Source organism: Sorex araneus, chromosome 2, assembly GCF_027595985.1.
Source record: "Sorex araneus isolate mSorAra2 chromosome 2, mSorAra2.pri, whole genome shotgun sequence".
NCBI lineage: Eukaryota > Metazoa > Chordata > Mammalia > Eulipotyphla > Soricidae > Sorex > Sorex araneus.
In genome coordinates this window covers 194,956,128-194,972,809 of record NC_073303.1, presented here as the reverse complement: position 1 = coordinate 194,972,809, position 16,682 = coordinate 194,956,128, and positions in this window count along the sequence as shown.

Genomic DNA, 16,682 nt, shown 5'->3' with positions numbered 1-16,682 from the left:
GGCAAACTACATTTTTGAGCAAATAGTGCTGACTGAGCTATGTAATATTTTGATGGGGAATTTGGGCCTTTCAGACCGAGCTGTGATATTCAAATACAAAATAAATGCCATTGCAAAATAACCAAAAATCTTTGATGTTTTAAAGTTTTCTGAATCTTTTTTTTTCTACCAAGATAACTGATTTCTGTGCAGGACCTATCAAGTGAGTGAATTTTTCAAAGCTGGTAACTGGTTTCTTCAAGGTCATGAGAGGAAAATTGATGGTTTAGAATCATGATTACATTCTCCTCCTACTCCTTTCCTTCTTATTTGATAGCTTTATTTTGTTCCCTTATCCCCTAACTTTGCATATTGATCTGAGAAAAAAATGCCCAAGATTGCCACAGCACACATAATGATAAGAGGGTTTGTAACAACACTGAGATGTCATTTATGCACTTAAATCGGGGGAAAAAACAGTGACTTCACAATTCAAGTCTTTTGCTCAGTCAGTCCTTTTTTCCTGCTAATATTTATTGAACATTTGATAGTAATTGAACAGGTTCTCCCTCCCTACTCCCATCTCTCTCCCCCAGTCCCCACCTCCTTTTTTCTCCCCTTCTCTCTTCTGAAGTTTTAATGAAGTAAAACCAGGTATGTTAACAGGCAGCTAATATGAAAGAAGTACTTTAATAGGCAAGCACATATAAAGTGGTATGGCATGATAGAATTAATAAGTTGAATTTTGTTGAAGGGTAGAAAGTATGGGAGGTTTTTCAAAGGAGAAAGACTTGAACTGAGTCTTTAAAAGTAGATGAGTTTGCAATTCTCAATTCAGAGAGACATTGTGGAGGTGGCTAGGTAGGGGTAGGGAATAAGAGGAGGTACGTTCCCACGGATTCCATGAGTCCAAAGTGAAAAGGCATGAAAACTTCTAACAAATTTAGAAAGTAATGTGTTCCAGGGTGCTCACATATAAAGCTTGTCATATGTGAGTGTTTGCAAAGAGGACCAAGTATGCATGGAGAATCTTTTTGTTGAGGATCTTGAAGGTGATGTGTAGTGAGTTGAGCCTTTGGTGTAATAATCAAGTGCTATGGAGGGGTTCTTTATCCAGGAGAACCAGAAGAATCAGTAATACTGGAAACCGGACCTGAGCTCTAAAAAAATTGCTGCTTAAGGTGACTTTGAAGTTTCCACTCAGGACTATTGGATAAATAACAATATCCTTATCTGCAAGAGGAAATATAGTAGATAAAATGGAATGGAGTACAGGTCACGGTATGACTTAGAAAATACTGCATTTGAGGCATCTGCCAAACCTCTAGGTAGGCATGGTCTAATGACAAGTCTTTATTCTGGCATGTAGTCTATACTATTAGAACAGATTTTCCTGTGGGTAAAGAAAGGCTTTGGTTTGATTCTATTTATTGAAATTTATATCATGACCAAATTCTGCATGTTTCAATAATAAAAAAAGGGTAGTTCCTTAATAAATATAAAGTGGACATGAGTTTACCAGCTTAACACTTACTGGTTTTAAAAACACTGTATATATTTCACATGATAGTTTGGAAGTGCTTTTAATTCTTTTGCAATATAAGAAACATTTCTTAATGAGTCAGGAAGTAGTAAAAGCGGGCAAAAGAAATTTCCAATCCATTAGTATGCAGGTTGAAAAGGGAAGTTCCTCAGGTGAGGCCATACTTGTAAATGAGAGAAAGAGTATAGAAGTCCCTGGGCAAAGGGTGACAGTAAGCAGCAGGAAATTGTTCCTCTCTTCTTACCTTACTTTTCTATTTTGTCACTCAGAGTCGAAACTCTATCTGAGACTCGGCTCCTTGTGTCTTAAGGATCTTGAGCCTCGGAGTTCTGCTCTAGGAAGCTAGGAGGATGCAGCAACTTTCATTCTCATGCATCATTGGGATTTTTTTTCCTGCATTCTAACTCCAGGTCTGAAAACTCTTTTGAGATTTATGGCCTTGAATGTGGAAATTTCATTTCAGAGACCATGGCTACCATTGCTTCTAGGGACCTAGAACTTTGCCCTAGAACTGGAAGCCACTGAAGAGTTTACAGTCCATTCTGAACCTTTGCCATCATTTTTGTTTATACTCTGAAATGTGTATTTCTGCAATATTGTTTCTGCACTGTTCTGTGTTAGAGTGCCAAGAATTCAGATTATATTCACGCAGATCCTAGTTTGCATATTATTGAAACATTTGCATAATGTTGAAAGATGAGACTATTTTCCTGAATCTTTTTGAAAGTCAGCATTTTCGTTTTTCATCTTTGTTTGCTTTTGCATTTCTGGGCATAATTTTATATTTCTTGGTTAACGTAATGACTCCAGATCAGTTGATATTATTAATATATCTCATTCTTTATTTGATTCATGTACCTAACAATGACCATTTCCTCATAAAATAATGAGGAAATAATGTTTTGAGGAATTCCTCAAAACAATTATTCCATGGAGAGTGTTTATACAGCATGTTAGAACTGTTGGAGCATAATCCTAAATTTCTTAAATGAAATATTTTTTTATTTTCTCTCCTCTCCCCTCCCCTCCTCAAAATATTCCAGATAAATTAAATATAAAAAATTCTGGATGAGAGAAACTTAACCTGATTTCTTTACTGTAGCTTTCATCTGATCTTTAAATATGAAAATACATTTTGTGACTACTAAGAGTAGAAAATAACTTAGAATGTATCTTCAAATATTCCCCAACTATATCTTGAAGGACTGAAATCTGGTTAACTATCTTCTCTAAAGTCATACTTCAGGGTAAAAATATGAAATTTGATCTGTATAATTATTAATAAAATTTGCTTTCTTTGGCTGTCAAATTATAGCCAATCTTTGTATTTTAAGAAATTATTGGATATGAAAGAAATGAAAAAGGATTCACTCAATAATAGCCTATCTAACAATTTCATGTGGCCCTTTTCAATGTATTTGGTATTTTTATCTGAGCTCATATTTATTCAATAGATTTAATATATTTATCCAACTTGCATATGTAGCTAATAATAGCAATCCTAGAACTGTTGTGTTGGATTTACCCATACTAAATTCTACCTAATACAAAATTGAAATTAAGAGTTGCTGGGGGCCGGGCGGCGTGGAGTGATAGCACAGTGGGTAGGATGTTTGCCTTGCATGTGGCGGACCTAGGTTCAATCCCTGGCATCCCATATGGTCCCCCGAGCACCGCCAGGAGTACTTCCTGAGTGCAGAGCCAGTAGTAACCCCTGAACATTGCTGGGTGTGACCCAAAAAAGCAAAAAAAAAAGTTGCTAGGGGACTAGATTGATAGTAAGCAGGTAAGGCAGTTGCATTGCATGCTGCTGACCCAGTTTAATCCCTGGCACCACATATAGTCCCTGAGCATAGAGCCAGAAGCAAGCCCTGAGTGAGCACTGCAAAGTATGATCCCCAAACAAATGAAAACATCAAAATGATAAAAAAAATTGAGCAGGTTTCCGAGTCTGACTAATGTAAATTATGTTTCAATGAGTATAAATTTGCAAATATATTTCTGAATATTTTTGTATTCTTGGGATAGCTACCAGTGAGTGGAATTGTTGGGTTACATGGAAGTACACTGTTTAGAATACATTGACACTCCCTCAATGCAGAGATTCACCAGATGTGGCTTCGTGGGTGTAACACACCAGCATTGCTGGAGCAATTTATAAAAATAATAAAATAACATCGACTCTTACTATTTTCCTCATGTGCCTTTGTATCTCTTCATCGAGAGCACCTTGACCTGGGCCCTTATTATCTTATTTCTAACTGTTGTAATAGCTGACTAATGGTTTCCTTAATTAAAACCTTTCATCTTAATTAATATGCTTTTGCACCATTGGAATCTCATAATCAAACTTTATTAGTTATTAATCATTAAAATCATCAAGGTGTAAAAAAATAATAAAAATATAACCTTGCATCTAAAAGAAGAAAATAAAGTCATAAATCTATAGAAGGAAGGAACTGATAGAAGTGAGAATAGGAATAAATGAAGCAGAGTTAAGGAAACAAGTGATAAAGATCAATAAAACCAAAAAATGGTTATCTGAACAAAATAGGCCTGCTAGCAATGACTCTAGTTCAGACGACATGGTTGTTGCACCTCACGATTATTTCATATAATGCACCTAAATGTTGACCATTTGTGTGAAGTTAAAGTTACCTGGAAATATTCACAAAGGGCATGCTGACTCAGCATGTTACAACTCTGTCATAAGGTGCTCCATGTCTGTGGGTCATCAAAAAAGAAATGACTCCACTTTCCTCCCCCAAATCGACTTCTTTAGTTGGACTCACAAAGAAGAAAAAGAAACTATAAGTAAATCAGAAACAAAAAGGAAAAAAAAGAAACACAAAGGACTGTAAGATAATATTATGAATATATGGGAACAAATTGGACAATATAGAGGAAAGGAATGAATTCTTCAAAACATCTGAAGCATTAATCATGAAGGAAAGAAGATTTGAAAGGACATGTCAGGGGACTGAAGTGATAGTGCAATGGGTAGAGGTGCTTGCCTTGAATGTGACCCCCCTGGCACCCATATGATCCCTCATATTCAATAAACCAAATTTATAAAAAAAAAACTTATCACAAGTAAGAACACTTAAACAGTAATCAAAGGCTTTCCCCAAATCTAATTTCCAAGAGCTTGGGAGATAGCTCAACGAGTTTGGCACTATATTTAGCATGTGGGAATTCCGGGTTCATTCCCTGGCACCACATGCTTTCCCCCATCTCCGGCCAAGTTTTGCAGGGAGTGACCACAAGCACAAAGCTCAGAGTAACCTCAAGAATAATTGGATGTGGTCCCAAACAGAAACACAAACCAGTAGATTCACTAGAATATTCTACCAAATTTTCAAAGAAGAATCAATACCTACCATTTTCAAGCTCTAAAAAATGAAGAGGAGGAAAAATTTCTAAACATATTTTGTAAGGAAGCCATCACCCCATGAACAAAAAAAAAAGAAGAGATTATGAAAGAATGTATAACATTTTTAAAAATTGGGTCATACCTGGTGGTGCTCAGGAGTTACTTCTGGCTGTGTGTTCAAGGATCACTTTGATGGCACTTGGAGGATCATAGGGAGTGTTTTGGATGGAATACTAGCTTGGCTGCATGCAAGGCAGGCACCTAACGTAAACAGTGTACTCCCTGTACTATTTCTCCAGCCTGATATAAAAATTCTTAACAGAATGAATTTAACATACATTAAATGAATCAGACCATTATCAAGTGGGATTTATTTCAGAGATTTAAGGATGGTTGAACTACACAAATCAATGAGCGACTTCAGCAAAAGGAAGACCAAAAGCCAGATGCAGAAAGAGACAACACTTCTGACGATCAAAACTTCTAAAAAAGTGTATCTAGAAGAGAAGTACTTCAGCAAAGCTGTCTAAAGTTGCTGTCAACATACAAATAGGAATTGGGTGATTATAGTATGATGCATCATTGTATGTGTGAGGCATCATTAATCAAATCACAATGTTATTATTTACCAAGAATTTTCAGAAGCTATTATTCACCAATTCACTTCTGGGTGACTTCTCACTATGGTCATTGGGGGAAAATCTTCAAAGTTTCAAAGGAATTGTTGGCATTGGAAAACTGTTGGTACTTTATTGGAGCAATTAAAGCAATCCAATACATACAGTTAGAGGGTTGCACAGTTACAAATTAAATATTCGTTCCTGAGTGGAAAATCTCTTGAGAGTATTTTCAAGACAGATAGTGTTAGTGAATTCATAAACTCCTCCAGCATGAGGCAAGACCTAGGGGGAGAGATTAGATAAAGTCACTGCTGTGAGTGTTTATTCCTATAAGTGATGAAAAGATCAACTTTTGATGAAGCACAGGAAATATTCCATCCTCTACTGAAACTGATGATGAAGGCAGAGACTGAATGACACTGTCAGAAAACCAAGAATACCAGCAAACTGAAAGAGGTGAGAGAGACTCTCTGAATTCCCTACAAGGACCGAGGGAGGTTGGCCCTGCCCAAACTCCACTTGTCCCTGCCAACACTCTTGTTCCAGATATCTGCCCCCCATTTTGACAGACGAGAATTCTACCACCGAACCACCAATGCCACTAGCCCCCGTTTGGGAAAAAATACTGTCCTGGCGTCTGAAGTCATCTGGATATAGTGATTTCTCACAGCAACCCGAAGAAGTTAATACAGAGGCATCATGAAATGTAATATTGCAATGCACTCTAAAGGATGGGAGGAAATTCAGTGAGACATGAAAAAGGAACTAGCAAAGCAGTTTAGTAATGAAAGATTGAGGCTTCGTAAAAAGTGGTCAATATAGACTAGGAAAAATATTTGTAGCTTGCCTAAAAAATATAGATTTTGCTGGGGCTGGGGAAATCGTTTCAAAGTCTAGAGCTCAGGCCTTGTGTAAAGAGCCTAAGTTAAATCTGGATCACTGTATGGTCCCCCGAGCACTGTCATGTGTAACCCTGGTGGTCCTGAGCACTGCCAGTATGGAACAGCATGGTACATCAGCCCCAAACTCTGATACCTCGGTACCAAGTAACACCAGAGTGCTCTCTGGCCCTTCTCTCCATGGGAAGAATGGTCTGATTAAGTCTATCTGCTGACTTTCTTGTTTTCGGTGTCTGATACGGTGAGTTCTGGAAGAGAAAAGGGGGAAAAAAATCTGTCTGACTTCATGTTATGAGTTTTACACATAAAAGACAGATAGCATTTTATTTCTTTATTAAAATCAAAGTCGGTGTATGCAAATGATTGTGACTTATGAGAGACTGCCTCTCAGGACAGTGAAGACCCGCCCATCGGAAATGCCAACTCTTCCCTGGACTCTACCACTTAGTTCTTTACTCCCTTACATTTTATTTTGAAACTAAAAACTAATGGGTGGGTATGCAAAGTGACACAGAATATGCCTAATACGTGTGAAGCTCTGAATGAAATTCCTGGTACTTAATGAGAGCCCTAATCCACCCCCAGCTTTTCTGAGTGTGGAAAAAAAATCTGAATATTTTAAAGAGGAAAACCAAAAGTTAAGAAATATTTTTTTCTGCAGAAATAAAATAGCTCCCGGAAATAGTTTTTCTCCCTAAACAGTCAAAGGAATTCTGAGATAAAAAAAGAAAATGGGAGGTAATTTATTTCCTGACTTTAACATTAGATATTAACTTGCATATATTACCATTAAGCAATAGTAACCAACACTGTAGAGTCTTAGACCAATGAAATAGAATTGAGATTCAAGAGATGAACCATCAGATCTATGGATAATTAATCTATCCTGAAGTACCTGGGTGCATGAAGTGGAGCAAGAAAAACTTTTCCCAACACCAAAACAAATTTGTTCACACATGAAAACATGAAATTAGGTCCATATCTCATACCATATACAAAGTTAATGAGAAGTGTATTGAAGATCTTGAGGTTAGACTAGAATTCATAAAACACGTTGAGGAAAACATAAGCAGAACTCTCTAGAATCTGAAACTCAGTTATTTTTCAATGACTTGACTTCTTTGGCAAAGATAACGAATGTGACTACATAGAAATTAAAAAGGGTTACATGGCAAAAGCAATCCTGGCTGAAATGAAAAGATAAGCCTACTGAATGATGTGTTTTGACACCAGATATCAGGTAAAAGGCTAATATACAAAGTACATAAAGCACTCACAAAATTCACGACAACAACAACAAAACACCAATAAACTTATCAAAAATGGGAAGAGACAAAGATACTTTCCTTAGGAGGACAAATGGACAGACAACAGGGTTATGAAAAGTGTTCATCCTCACTAACCCAGACAATAATGGGCTACCATCTCACACCACTAAGAGTGGTTTATATAAAAAGACTCGTAACAAGCAGTATTGGCAGCGATCTGGTAGGAGAGAAATCCTAGTTCAGTGTTGGTGGGAAAGCTTTCTGTTATAACCTTTATAGAAAACATTATGGAGAGTCCTTAAAGTGTAGGACTGGAGTGATAGCACAGTGGGTAGGGCGTTTGCCTTGCACGTGGCCAACCCTGGTTCGATTCCTGCCCCCCTCTCGGAGAGCTTGGCAAGCTACCGAGAATATCCCGCCCGCATGGCAGAGCTTGGCAAGCTCCCCGTGGCGTATTCGATATGCCAAAAACAGTAACAACAAGTCTCATAATGGAGACATTACTGGTGCCCACTCTAGCAAATAGATGAACAACAGGACAACAGTGCTACAGTGCTCTTAAAGTATAAGTTGAGGTTTGATCCAGTAATTCTACTTCTTGTCATCTACCACCAAACACAAAAGAGTAATAAAAATATTAATTTGAAAAATGTGCATGTCTCTGTTCATTGCACCTTTTAGTATAACAGGCAGGCTATATAAGCAACCCAATGAGTGCATAATAAAGCTGTGCAAATATGGAGAATGGAATATTATGCAGTTGTAAGGCGGATGCAATCTTTCAATTTTCTGTAACTTGAATGGAACTGGAGAGGTATCACATTAAGTGATAGAAGAAAGACTAATACTTGAGTGATCCCAATATCTTTTTTTATATAGACCAATAGCACTATGGCAAGACAGTATTGAATAATGACAAGTCCTTTACCTTGGATTACAAAATTCAGATTACCAAGCAGAAGAAAGCGAATAGGGAGAAATGAAGAATTGGGCTAGAAGTTATATAAGGACATTGGTGTAAGGTATTGGGAGCTTCGATGGGGGTGAGATGTGGTCAAAATCATAAATGTTAACACTATTGTGAGTCTGTTACCTAAATTACAACAATAAAAAGAAAAACCCTCAGAGTTAAATGGGCACAAAATAAATGAGCTCTAAGATAGTATAACAAGTGAACTATTAATATGAAGCTTATAAATTATAAAATATGTTAGGGAGTTTTTATTTGTAAAATGAAAATACTGTTTTCAGTGTCTAAACTGCTGCAATCTTCACAAAAAGAGAAATGGAGATTTTATATATAAAATATAAATTTTTATATAAAAATTTTCACTTTTTCTGGAAAGTATCTTGGATACTTTTAAGTTCTTAGGTACCTTGTGTAGTAGAATAAAGCTAATGCCAGTGTTTAGATTTTTTTTAATGTATTATTTTCTGCTGTTACTCATGGTTCCCTACTAGGATCTTTGGTTTTTATTTCTTTTGATATTTAAGATCTTAAAAAATATGACATTATCATAGAAATTGCAAAAAATTCTGCTACATTGTGTTTTGTGGCTTTAATTGTTGTGACTTTTTGATGTATAGGAGTTAAAATATTAATTAAGACCAATGTTACTCAGATTTTCAGTTGATTTCATTTATATGTAAATTATTTTAGAAATTATTTTCTTGTCTATTTTCTGAGAGTTTGACATATTTTATATAACAAATTCATTTATAATTTAATGTGTTTACAATATAGTACTTTTTCCCTCCAGATGTTAATGAGTCATCCTAGCCCTAATTAAATAGTGCTATCCTTTTATTACTGATTTATGAGTCCATATTTGTAATAAATTAAAATCTTAAATTTATGAGCATATTTGTGTTTTGAGAGTTGTAATCTATAATAATGTAACTATTTGTCTCTTTTATGTCTTTTCCTGATCTTCATCTAACAGTTATATATGATAATCAGCATTTAAAATCATTAAAATTTAATATAATTAAAACATGCAAATTAAGCAACTAAATAGTACAGGGAAATTATTAAATAAAGCAAATTTCAATTCCCTCGTCTTCTCCAGTAATGCTCCTCAGACATATCCACCTTACATTATTTTAGGTTATTTCTGTAGCAGCTATTGCTAAATCCTTAATAGTAAGTTTCTGTCTTATACAATCCACACTCTGCTAACTCCCCATCCACACCTTTTTATATTCACTAATTATTATTAGCCATTTAATAAATGGTCACTTTTCACTTTATGAAGGCTGGGCAGGTATTTTGTAAAGGCAAAGAGTACACAGGATTATAGAGAATTTCCCATCTCCTTTTTCCGGGTTGAATCTGGTTTCACACTCCCATGTTTCCCGTACTTATTAAATCCTTTGTTTTGTTGAAGCACATTCTCAGGCACTCTCTAAAAATAAGCAAGAGGTAAACCATCCGATGCATCTGAAAATGTCTTACGATGTCTCCTACTTGAAAGATGGTTGGACTGATTATCAACTGCTAGGTTGGAAATAATTTTTAAACCCAAATGATTCTTTATCATCTTTAGCTCCCTGTGGATTTGGGCATAGTCATCACATGGATGACTATGGATCCTCTTTCCTGTATACATAGAAAGTACAAATTCATTTGCAATTTTCTCCTTCTGGAAGCATCTAGCTATTCCTTTCAGCCCTGGCAGTGGAACATGCCACAGTTATGTATCTAAGCACTCTGTTGATAAAGCATTAGCCCCCACACTGATAATTTCTTAAAGAGATGTGGGTCCATGCTTTCTCTCTTGAACACAGGTAGGCTTGTGAGTGTCTCATCAGATAGTCTGTTGGAAACAACACCAGGCGACTTCTGAGACTAGAATTGAATAGAAATGGGGACGGTGCAAAACATGTTTCAACAAATTTCTGGAAGATAGCATGACTGAGTGAAACAGTGTGAAATCTGCTCTGGGAAGGATGAGTAAGGAGAGGCTGTGATACTCTTTGTGTTCCTGGAGTGAGCAGATACCACTGGGCTACACTAGCACGCAACAGGGACAAATGGAGACGCTACTGCTTGAGCAAATCAATGAGCAACGGGATGACAAATTAAATGATACAAATGATCTGAACCCCATCAAATGTGGTAGTACTTAAGGAGAATGGGTAGGAAGTGTCTTACGATGTGTGTCCAGGAATGCCGTCCAGGAATACATTCACTCATGTGTGAGGCTTGGCCTGAGCATGTGGGGAGCAGCCTTCAGTGTGGTAAGGGTTGGGTTTTAGAGATTTTTGACCGCTGGGGCTAGGTCCCTTGGAGCAGGGAGGGCTTTCACCTGTCCCCCTCTGGGGTGCCCCAAGTGAAACAGCCTGGCTCGGAATCCTGTGCCATGGTTATGGCCTCCTAATACATTTTTGATGGTCCCTCAGAACTTGTTCTTCATGGAAACAAATTCAGCTTTCAAGTCAATTTCTACGGACCAATGGAAGTGACCATCATCTACTATGATTTTAATGGACTCTAAGGAGGCAATGGACCTGCATTTATATAATGTGTCTAGGATCTTCACTCTTCTGAAGATTCCATGACAGGTTGGAAATTATGATGGATTTCTAATCAGTTATCAGTCAATTATCCCTATAGTCAATTATCCATATATAGGGATAATATATCTCTATATAAAATGAATATAGTCAAATATACATCCTTATAGTCAACAATTCCCCTTGAATTGAAGTTAAAAGACTAAGTATTGATTAATGCTATGAAAGTAGATAGCCCAGGACAATGCCCCATAATTCCATTGTTCATTAAAATTGTTACCTACAAAACTGTGGCCTTCTCTTTCTTCCTTCTCTTCCTGCTCTCTGCGTATGGAAGCCGGTTTCAGATTGTACCTGCAGTGCACCTGCACGTGGGGTGTGCCCTAACACACATGCAATCTGCTCCAAAACCACACTTCTCAATTATCTTAAATGCATTTTTTTCCCTCCCAGTGCTTTGTGGCTTTTATAGTTTGGAAATATATTCGGTCTTGAGGCATTTTACTTCGTATTGTGGTCAAATGTTAATTTGAAACCACTAGTGATACAGGAAGACATAAGTACAGGACAGGAAGACACATGCCAAAGATATTAAATAAGAGCTAATGAAAGTTAATGAGTCAGAAGGTACTGGATCCACCAAAATTACCCCAGTAAGAAATGAATTGGTAGTTGATTCCTGCTCACTGACACTTTTAAGTGTAAATTTATTGAAACAATGTGAACATGTAGCAACGCAATCAAATTTCGAAAGGGCAAACACCCACATACTATCTATACCCAACTATGAAATAGCATGAGCAACCCCTGTAGCATTCCCTCTGTCTTTCTCAGTCACTACAAAAATGCCATTTTGTGGGGCAGGGGTGGGCGTAGGATTGGGGTTGGGGTTTAGGCCACACTTAGCTATGGTCAGGACTTAACTCCTGGCTCTTAATTCGAATCACTCCTTCCATGCTCAAGGGTTTTTTGCATTTTGAAGGGATATTCTTTATTTTTGTACACCCCCGGCAGTACCTAGGGCTTTCTCCTGACTCTGCACTCAGAGGTCACTCCTGATGGGGCCCAGGGGAAACAGTATGGGGCGGCAGGGACTGAACCCGGGTCAGCACCTTCCCCTTGTCCTATCACTCCAGACCCTGAAGGGGACAGTCTTAATGAATTTTGTCAGCAGTTAGAATTCTGTCGTGTTGTGCATTATTGTCTATGAATTTTTTGTCCTGATGTATCTTATTTATTTTTTTGGGCTGTGTGAAAAGCATGTGTCTTACCCACTGGACTATTTCTCCAGTCTGCCAAGAAATGTCTCATCATTTATTATTTATTTTTCCTCTGACATATTAATCTTTATTAAAGAAATTATTCACAAGCTGGGGGACTGTTGAACAATCATGCTCTTTGGCAATGTGTTTGGATTGCACACATGAAAAAAATGTATTGCAATTATTTTTCAGTAACTAGGTGAAGCACTTTTGATTTGGTCCTCTTGGAACACTGTTTTGCAGCAATACAAATATCTCTTTAAATGGAAGAAGTCCCCCAGACAAACAGATGTGGATGTGGAATAAGAAGGGCCTGATGTGAAGACACAGAAGAGCCAGCCTAGTTCCAGGAGCTTGTCTTCCAGTTTTATAGTATTGCTCTTATCTGGATATTCCATGTTTGGGTTTTTTTTTTTAAGTTTTTATTTTATTGAATCACCGTGAAAAAAAAAATACAAAGCTTTCAGGTTTAAGTCTCAGTCATATAATGATTGAACCCCCATCCCTTCACCAGTGCACATGTCCCAACACCAGACACCCCAAAGTACCCCCCTCCTACCCAGCCCCCACCTAAGTAGCTGATAATCTTTACTTTATTCTCTCTATACTTTGAATACATTCAATATTTTAATACAGAACTCACTATTATTGTTTGGAATTTCCCCCAACAATCAGGCCTGCTGAAAAGGCATCATTTAATAATTTCTTTTCATTGCTGAGAATGAAGACTTCATAAACTCATGCGGCCACAACAGCTGCGCGAGTTTATACAGTTTTGGTTTTGGATTTCTGATATTTTAGCTTAGATCACAGTCCCAATGCATTGCTGTAAGAAGCCGCTCTGGGTGCCAAAATGGGCTAGAAGACCTCTGGAATCAAAGTCTTTAGGAGCAGAGGGTCTGTTTCTCGCTCGGCAGCTTCGAATCTTATCTGGGCCGAGGGCGTGCCGGTAACACCCGCTTCCCATGATTGCCTATGCATGTTTGGGTTTTCTTAATGGAGATGCTTTGGCCTGTCAAAGTTGAGATCTTTGACTATTCTTGCATGTGCTTCTGTTATTCAGTGCCTTTTCTTATTTAGTGCTATTTAGCAACTTCAGCCCTAGCAGTTATGGACTTGGCTCAAAAAAAAAAAAAAACCTAAACAAAATGGAAACGATGGCAGTCCTGTACCCTGGGGATTTGACTCTCTAGAAATGTAGCAGTTACTGAAGATGGAAGTTTCTGCTGAATTTCAGCAAACCACCCTTATCAAGCCCTGCACTTCGGATTGTAGGGATTTTAGATAAACACAGATTTACGCTCTTGTTTCATGTTTCACAAACTTCAAGGATCCTGATGAAGCTAATGACTGACAGTTGTCTCAGTTCAACACAACAGACAGCGTCTGTAGCTGTCAAAATTACAGATTTTGTTTGCTCACACGCAACTCAGCTTCCTGCCTGGTGATTAATGAGTTCACTTTTCTAGGAGGAAATTCTGAGCACATCCAGGTCTTAGGCCTCTCTCTAGAGAATTGAGGAAACACTGTAGCACTGTTATCCCATTGCTCATCGACTTGCTCAAGCAGGTACCAGTAACGTCTCCATTGTGAGACTTGTTGCTACTGGTTCTGGCATATTTAATACACCATGGATAGCTTGCCAGGCTCTGAGTTAAGAGAATTGAGTTAACACTGGAAATTCCAAGTTTCTCTTCACAGCTCGGTCCTTGGCTGACCTGCCCCGACTCCAGAGCCTGCCCAGAGTCAGATCATTAGAACGAACAACGATCCAGCTATTAGGTTACAATAACTATTATTAGTTACTCTAGGGGATTCAGAGCTTCATGCTAGGAATTTGAGTGGAGGAGATGAAGAGTGGGAAGAAAAACATGTATTTGCTCTTATCTTTCATTTCTGCTCTACCTCTGAAAAACATACTCATTGATCAGTATAACACAGTAATTACCCACCTTTTCTTATTTAGTGCTATTTAGCAGACAACTTTCCACACAGGACTCTGAAGTGTGTGAGGAGGAAATACTGATGATGATCATATTGGAGGAGTTTGCCCTCCCTCCCTCCCTCCTTCCCTCCCTCCCTCCCTCCTTCTTTTTTTTTTTTTTGCTTTTGGGTCACACCCAGCGATGCTCAGGGGTTACTCCTGGCTTTGCACTCAGGAATTACTCCTGGCGGTGCTTGGGGGACCATATGGGATACCGGGGATCAAACCCGGGTCGGCCGCGTGCAAGGCAAACGCCCTACCCGCTGTGCTATCACTCTGGCCCCCAGCCTCCCTCCCTCCTTCTCTCACTCCTTCTCTCCCTCCTTCCCTCCCTCCCCCTCCTTCCCCCCTTCCTTCCTTCCTTCCTTCCTTCCTTCCTTCCTTCCTTCCTTCCTTCCTTCCTTCCTTCCTTCCTTCCTTCCTTCCTTCCTTCCTTCCCTCCCTCCCTCCCTCCCTCCCTCCCTCCCTCCTTCCTCCCTCCCTCCCTCCCTTCCTTCCTTCCTTCCTTCCTTCCTTCCTTCCTTCCTTCCTTCCTTCCTTCCTTCCGTTCTCCCTTCCTCCCTCCCTTCCTCCCTCCCTCCCTCCTCCTCTCCCTCCTCCTCTCCCTCCTTCCCTCCCTCCCCCTCCTTCCCTCCTACCTTCCTTCCCTCCTTTCTTCCTTCCATCCTACCTTCCTTCCTTCCTTCCTTCCTTCCTTCCTTCCTTCCTTCCTTCCTTCCTTCCTTCCTTCCTTCCTTCCTTCCTTCCTTCCTTCCTTCCTCCCTCCCTCCCTCCCTCCCTCCCTCCCTCCCTCCCTTCCTTCCTTCCTTCCTTCCTCCCTCCCTCCCTCCCTCCCTCCCTCTCTCCTTCCTTCCTTCCTTCCTTCCTCCCTCCCTTCCTCCCTTCCTTCCTCCCTCCCTTCCTCCCTCCCTCCCTCCCTCCCTCCCTCCCTCCCTCCCTCCCTCCCTCCCTCCCTCCCTCCCTCCCTTCCTTCCTTCCTTCCTTCCTTCCTTCCTTCCTTCCTTCCTTCCTTCCTTCCTTCCTTCCTTCCTTCTTTCCTTCCTCCCTCCCTCTCTCCCTCCCTCCCTCCCTCTCTCCTTCCTTCCTTCCTTCCTTCCTTCCTTCCTTCCTTCCTTCCTTCCTTCCTTCCTTCCTTCCTTCCTTCCTTCCTTCCTTCCTTCCTTCCTTCCTTCCTTCCCTCCTTCCCTCCTTCCTTCCTTCCTTCCCTCCTTCTCTCCTTCCCTCCTTCCTCTCCTCCCTCCTAGAGGCCTTCTCAACTGTGGGAAATCACCATCTTAAAACAAGCCCAAGATTTGTACCGTCTCGTTGCTGAAGCAAATTTGGTAATGGTCATTTAAGATGCAAACGTGCATCAGAGCCACAAATGTGCGGCAAAGCGGGAGAGGTGCTGCTAGGAACATGTAAACCAAAGCAGGTTTATGAGAATCATGAATCATGTGGCCTGGAAAAGTACTTTGCTAAGAAAAACAAAATAATCTTTTACCTTTAAGATTATGCATGAAGTGTGTGGGCTAGTTGCTCATCTATATTATATCCTTAGGCCCCCAGCTGCACAAATCATTTGTTTAAGACGTCAGGTCCTAACTCATGGAGAAGGGCGAGCATGGTGGGCATGAAGGGAGACGTGGGGGCTTATAAGTAGAACAGCCAGGCAGCCCCTCTTCTGAGGCCCTGTGCCTGGGCAAGCCACCGTGTCTGCTTCCTTCTCTGCGACAACTGCAGGAGAGAACTGAAGGGGCCAGCCTCAGAGGCTCTGGGGTGCTGATCGGCCATACCCCAAAGTACTTGGGAACTTGGACTTAGGCCCCGAGGTCCCTGGGCTGCGTGTACTCGGGTGCAATTCAGCATGTTCTGTGTTTGGGGTGGTGATGCATGGCTGCCGAGGCTGCAGGGTGAGGCCTCCAGGTTTCACTGGCAGTACTCAGTACTCTCAGTACTCAGTATTCTGTGCTGGGGGTTTGAGTTCAGAGTCTTATGTATGAAAGACATATGCTTATTAATTAATTAACGAATGGAATCTTCGTGGGATTCACCGTTACAAGGCTATTCATGATTGGGTTTCAGTCTTACAGTGCTCCAACTGGTTCCTCTACCAGTGTATATTCCCACCACCAATGTCCCCAGTTTCCCTCCTGCCTCCCTGCCTCCTCGCCAGTCTGTCTCTATGGCAGGCACTTTCTTTTCTTTCTCTCTCTCCCTCAACACTGTCTCTATGGCAGACTTGCTTGCTCCTTCCTT